This window comes from Mus caroli, unplaced genomic scaffold (genome assembly GCF_978045245.1).
Source record: "Mus caroli unplaced genomic scaffold, Mus_caroli_1 scaffold_20, whole genome shotgun sequence".
Taxonomy (NCBI): domain Eukaryota; kingdom Metazoa; phylum Chordata; class Mammalia; order Rodentia; family Muridae; genus Mus; species Mus caroli.
Genome location: NW_028227275.1, coordinates 46,402,880 through 46,408,124, shown reverse-complemented (window position 1 = coordinate 46,408,124; position 5,245 = coordinate 46,402,880). Strand labels below are relative to the sequence as shown.

At 43.0% G+C, this 5,245-nt stretch overlaps 1 pseudogene; it reads right to left on the bottom strand.

The window, feature by feature from the left end:
* Positions 1-2,208: 2,208 nt before the first annotated feature.
* LOC110285624 (bifunctional phosphoribosylaminoimidazole carboxylase/phosphoribosylaminoimidazole succinocarboxamide synthetase pseudogene) lies at positions 2,209-3,855 on the bottom strand (annotated as a pseudogene).
* Positions 3,856-5,245: the final 1,390 nt, after the last annotated feature.

Sequence of the window (5,245 nt, the reverse complement as noted above, 5' to 3'; positions counted from 1 at the left end):
GGACTTCCACATGGTTACTTATGACAGTATAGACCATGGGTATCCACATGGTCTTCATTGTCAGCATATGCCATGGGCCTGCACAGTCTATGGTGGCATAGACCGCACACTTCAACAGGGCCCCTAGCTGCTGCAGAACTGTGGACCCCAACATGGCCCTTTGAGGCAGCCACAAACCACAAATGTCAACATTGCTTCAGTTGGCAGCACAGACCATGGACATCTTCATAGATTTTGATGGTAGCACAGACCAGAGGAATCAACCATGCTCCAGGCTGCATTGGGATCATGAACTCCAACATGGCTCTTGGCATCATGAACCACAGACAGTTGCTTGGCTTCCAATGGCAGCACAGACTATGCACAGCTACATGGCATCTAGCAGCAGTCCAGACTACAGACACCCACCTGAACATGGTCTCAACATGGCCCGGGGTAGCAGTCCAATCCACAGCATGGCCTCTGGTGGCACTATGGGTCACCATGGAGGTCTCTCAAGAGGGTCCAATCCAGAAAATGAGCCTTGGACATCCTGTTGTTGCTCAGTCAGAGTGATTGTGCGGCTGGACAGCGTGTTCGGGGGCCGAGTCTGTGCAAGGTCCTAGCTGTGGTACACCACCCTGCCACACCTACCTGGAAACAGCATGCCCCCCTGTCTACTGCAGCCTTCTCTTTCATTTGTGACTGCCTGTTGTATCTCCAGCTCTGTCTGTCTCCACAATGAAAACACTGTGCCATTCCTTTATCTTTCCTACCTCTTCATTTCATATTTTTCATCATCATAGTGGCATTGGAAACTTCAGTGTGTCACATAGTACATATTTTTTTTGCCCAAACAGCTTTACATGCAAATATTCATTGCAATAAGTTTTGGTCTGGTTCAAGGTTTCTGACACACCATAAATACTGGCCATCACAGCAGTTCATCTCAAATATTCTGCTATTGCCTAGAGTCTGGGTGAGGTTGGAGCTAGGCAGAGCATCTGTGGCAGTTTCCATACAAGCTCCAGGCTGCTGCACCGCTCACCATTCTCAACCCTCCCAGGGCTTGACCTTTGTGCTTGTAGCCTCTAGGTATCATCACTGCCCCATACTTTCCCAGTAGGACAAGCAGCTCAGACTGCAATGACAAGTAGTTCACTGCTAGGGGCCTGGCTAATGGGCATAAGACCGACCGGCTCTGTTTAGTAATGACATCTGATTCTGTGGTATGAGCTCCTCTACCTGCTCCAGCAGCTTGAAGGTGGAGTAGATGTTGAGGTGGACTGATGCAAAATGCTGGATCCGGGCCTGATGGCAGCTGAGTTGGCCAGTCCAGACTGTCCTGATGGAATCGACTCATGTGGCCCTTGAACCTTTGACCTTTTGCCTGCTCTTGAGGGACTCTTTTCCTTCTTGTTGGGCTGCCTTGTCCAGCCTTGGTGTGAGGGCTTTTGTCTTGTCTTATTGTATCTTCTTTTCTCGTGTTTGACTGTTGTCTTGGGTTGTGGGGTTTGGGGATAATCTTTTTTGAAAGGAGACATAGAGGGGAGTGGATCCAGGAAAGAGAGAAGGAATGAGAGGAATCAGAGACGAGTGGAAGGAGGGAAAACTATGGTTCAGGTGTATGGAAGAATCACCTATTAGAAGAAAACCAGAAAACAAAACACCAAAACAAACAAACGAACAAACAACAAAGCTATTTTTAGTGCTCTTTATTATCTTTTTCTGTTATAATGCTCATTTATCTTCCCATTGCACTGTGTGAAAGAAAAAAAAAAGAGTCACTGTTTCTGTATCTGGAGAGAGGCATTCTCAGAGTGTTTTGGCTTTTATTCCTATATGCTTATTTTTATTTTTATTTATTTTTATTTTTTATTTTTTATTGTTATACACAAGTATTTTAATTTTCAATGTATCAACTCAGATCAAGCATTATCTACTGATTCACAACAACAAAAAGCTATTACTCTTTTTAAAAAGTTTACTTTTTAAAATTGTGTGTGTTGAGTGGGGAATGTAATAGTATTTGAAAGTAGGTGCATAAGGAAGCCATGGGGTCAGATCCCCTGATTTAAAGGCTATTTATTGTGAGGCAGTCTACACAGATGCTGGGAGCCAAACTCAGGTCATCGGCAAAAGAGCCACACTGGTTCTTCATAGTGGTTCATACAGCAGACACATTGTTCCAGTTTCATAATTACATATTTACCCAACAGTGACTATACAGAGGGTGAGAATAAATTTAGTAGTGTCATGCCAATTTTACTAACTATAAAGATTCCCTCCACGGCAAGTTGAGTCTCAATACACAGCTCAGTTGGCCCTGAACTTAAGAGATCCTGCTGCCTCAGCCTCTGGAGTGCTAAGGTTACAGGGACATATCACTTTGTAGAGCTAGAAAATATTAGTAATATCCACTGACAATGTGCCAACTCATAAACACTGAGTAATATTTGTTTATTAGTAACTGAATTGTTTTCTCTTATGTGAAATCATTTTGCTTGACTTTTTTCTTTAAATCCAAACTAGGACTACGTAACTTTTCTCCTAAAAATTAAATTGCTTCTTTACAAATTGCATTGTCTGACCTTCTTATCAGCCTGCTTTAAGGATATCCACGTGTTTAATATGCTCGTTCGAAGTTTGGCCCACACCAAATGATTGTTTAACCCAAATATCTGAGCAGCAAACTGAGCAGATCCTTCTGGAGAAAGTATAGTTGAACAGCCAATACCACTGGGCAGTCGAAGAGATGACCACACATCCTGAGCACCCCAGTCTGGTGTGATGGGGGACAGCTGATAACCGGATATGCAGTATTGCCAGACAGCACTGGGCCTAGACCGTTGCTTCTGCCCGCCACAGAGACAAATACAGTAGGTACGCCATCCCCTTCATATTCTGCTTTAATCCTCAAAGTCTCATCTGGTCCTTTATGCACAGATGTTACTCTAAGTTCACACGGAATCCCAAAATTTCCACAAGCCTTCTTAATTTTCTCACAGTGACCAAGGTCAGAGGTGGAGTCCATCAGCACTACCACCCTGCACTGACTGTCTGACTTGAGAAGCAACTCCACTCGGTCTGCAACCCACTCAAAGTTTTTCTTTACCATCTGGAGTCCTTCCGGAGTTACTTCTTTGAGATCACGGTAAGACTGTTTGTCCTTCTGCTGGCTCTGATCGCCCGATAGCCATAGTCTCCAGGAATCATTATCAATGACATCAGCAAGAACGATCTCTTTGGTGGTTACATCAACGCCAAATTCAATCTTCATATCAACCAGCGTACAATGATGGGGCAGCCAGGATTTCTCCAGAATTTCAAAAATAGCTTGTGTGGCATGACTCATGATGTCCACTTCAGTCTGCCCTATAACAAGGCCAGCAAAACAAAATTTTGCAGCAATGAGTTGCTCCTCCGACCACTGCGGATCATTATTGGCATCATCCTTGAAGAACATCTCCACTTTGGGTGGATAGAACTTGTACCCCTCCTGTACACCAGGGTTCCTTTTGAGGAAAGATCCAGTTGCTATTCTTCGGCACACCCACTCAATGGGGATCATTTCACACTGGGGTGCAATGAAGGCAGTCTCCCCACATTTCTTGGTGAAAGCAGTTTTTATACCAGCTTCCTGTAACAACTGAAATATGCAGCTGGTGATCTTGTTGGAGATGGCAGCTTTGCCTTCCAGGCGGTTCTTCCTAGCTGCATTCCCTGCTGTGATCTGGTCCTTGGACTGCAGGAGGACTCTGCCTGGGGTGTCTAACAATTCATAGACTTCTTTTGTTTTACCCTCGTAGAGCTTCTTCCCGACGTTCACTACTACGGCTGTCGCCATTATCCGAGGTGAACTAGAGGAGGAGACCGCGCGGGGGGGGGGGGGGGGGGGGGGGAAGGGCAGCGCTGCGATCAGCTGCGCCACTCTCATCACCTACTCCTTGGGCACGGGAAAATAACGGAGCCTCCCACGTGCAGGGAAAGCAGCGATCCTATGCTTATTTTTATAAACTACATAAACTTCAACTTATGAAAATGATATATACTTTTAAGAGAAATAACACAATAACCTAGATTTGTGGGCCCATGATGTGGAGAGTCACAAGTACGTCTGTAAATTTCTGCTTTTGGTTGTAAAGAACATAGAATTAGTTTATACCTGGGTTTCTGTTTCAGTAGCCTTCAGCTATAACATACTCCTATCAATGAGGGCTTACCAGGCCTTTGACCAGAGTCCTGAGACTTTGTGGAGTTGGAAACCTCTTTGCATGTCTGATTCTATTCTTTCCCAAAATCACAAGCATTGTGCAGAATATTATTATTATTATTAACCGGTAATTTTATTTCAAACATATAGAAAAGAGTAAAAATAATAGAATGGCTATCCATTTATATGCAAGATGTATAAATCTGAGCATTTTGCCTTATTTGCTTCAGATCTTCGTTTTCTAAAGAATGATGTGTTTTGGACTAGCTGTTGTAAAGCATGACTGTGATCTCTGCATTTGGAGGCATTGGCTAGAAGAAGGAAGATGAAGTCAAAGCCAGCCTCAGCTTTATGAGTTTGGAGACCACTTAGGACTCTATGAAATCTTATCTGAAAAGACAAAAGCCAATCAAACAAAATCAGGGGAACGATGACATACCTTGAATAAGCTTGCCTTCTAGAGTTAGATTCTAATTAAATTATTGTCCTCTAATTGAAATTTTTTCAGAAAGTGCTCTTTCCTTTCCTTCATGCTCCTGATTTTCACTTCTAGTCAGGTATATTTTTGTTAAAGTAACTTTAGAATTAAGAACTTAAAGAAAAAATAAGCGTACAATTTGTATGTGTCCCGGGATATACTGGAAATGATCGATACCTCCCTATTTCTAGTAAATAATGTTTTGTCCATTTATCTAATATAGTTGTGGTTTATGACATATGGCAGTATTTGTTGTCAACATCAAAAGTACCAGGAAGATTAAGTCTCAAGTCCAACCTTGAGAAACCTCATTAAAATTCAAAACTCACCATCAAGTATTAATAACATTCATTCCTGTTTTGCAGTAAGCGTGAAAACAATGCATTTCATTTTCAGGTGATGGGGACTGGGGAGCCTTCTCGGGTTTAACCATCCTGCAGGATTGCACCACTTTGCATTCTGAAGCTGGAACTCCTACTGGTAAAAAGCAAACAACATATGACATATGTCTTGCTCCATGTGAGAAAAATAAACCCAGTTAGAAATGAGAAGTTTATGGGTCTGGACCACACTGC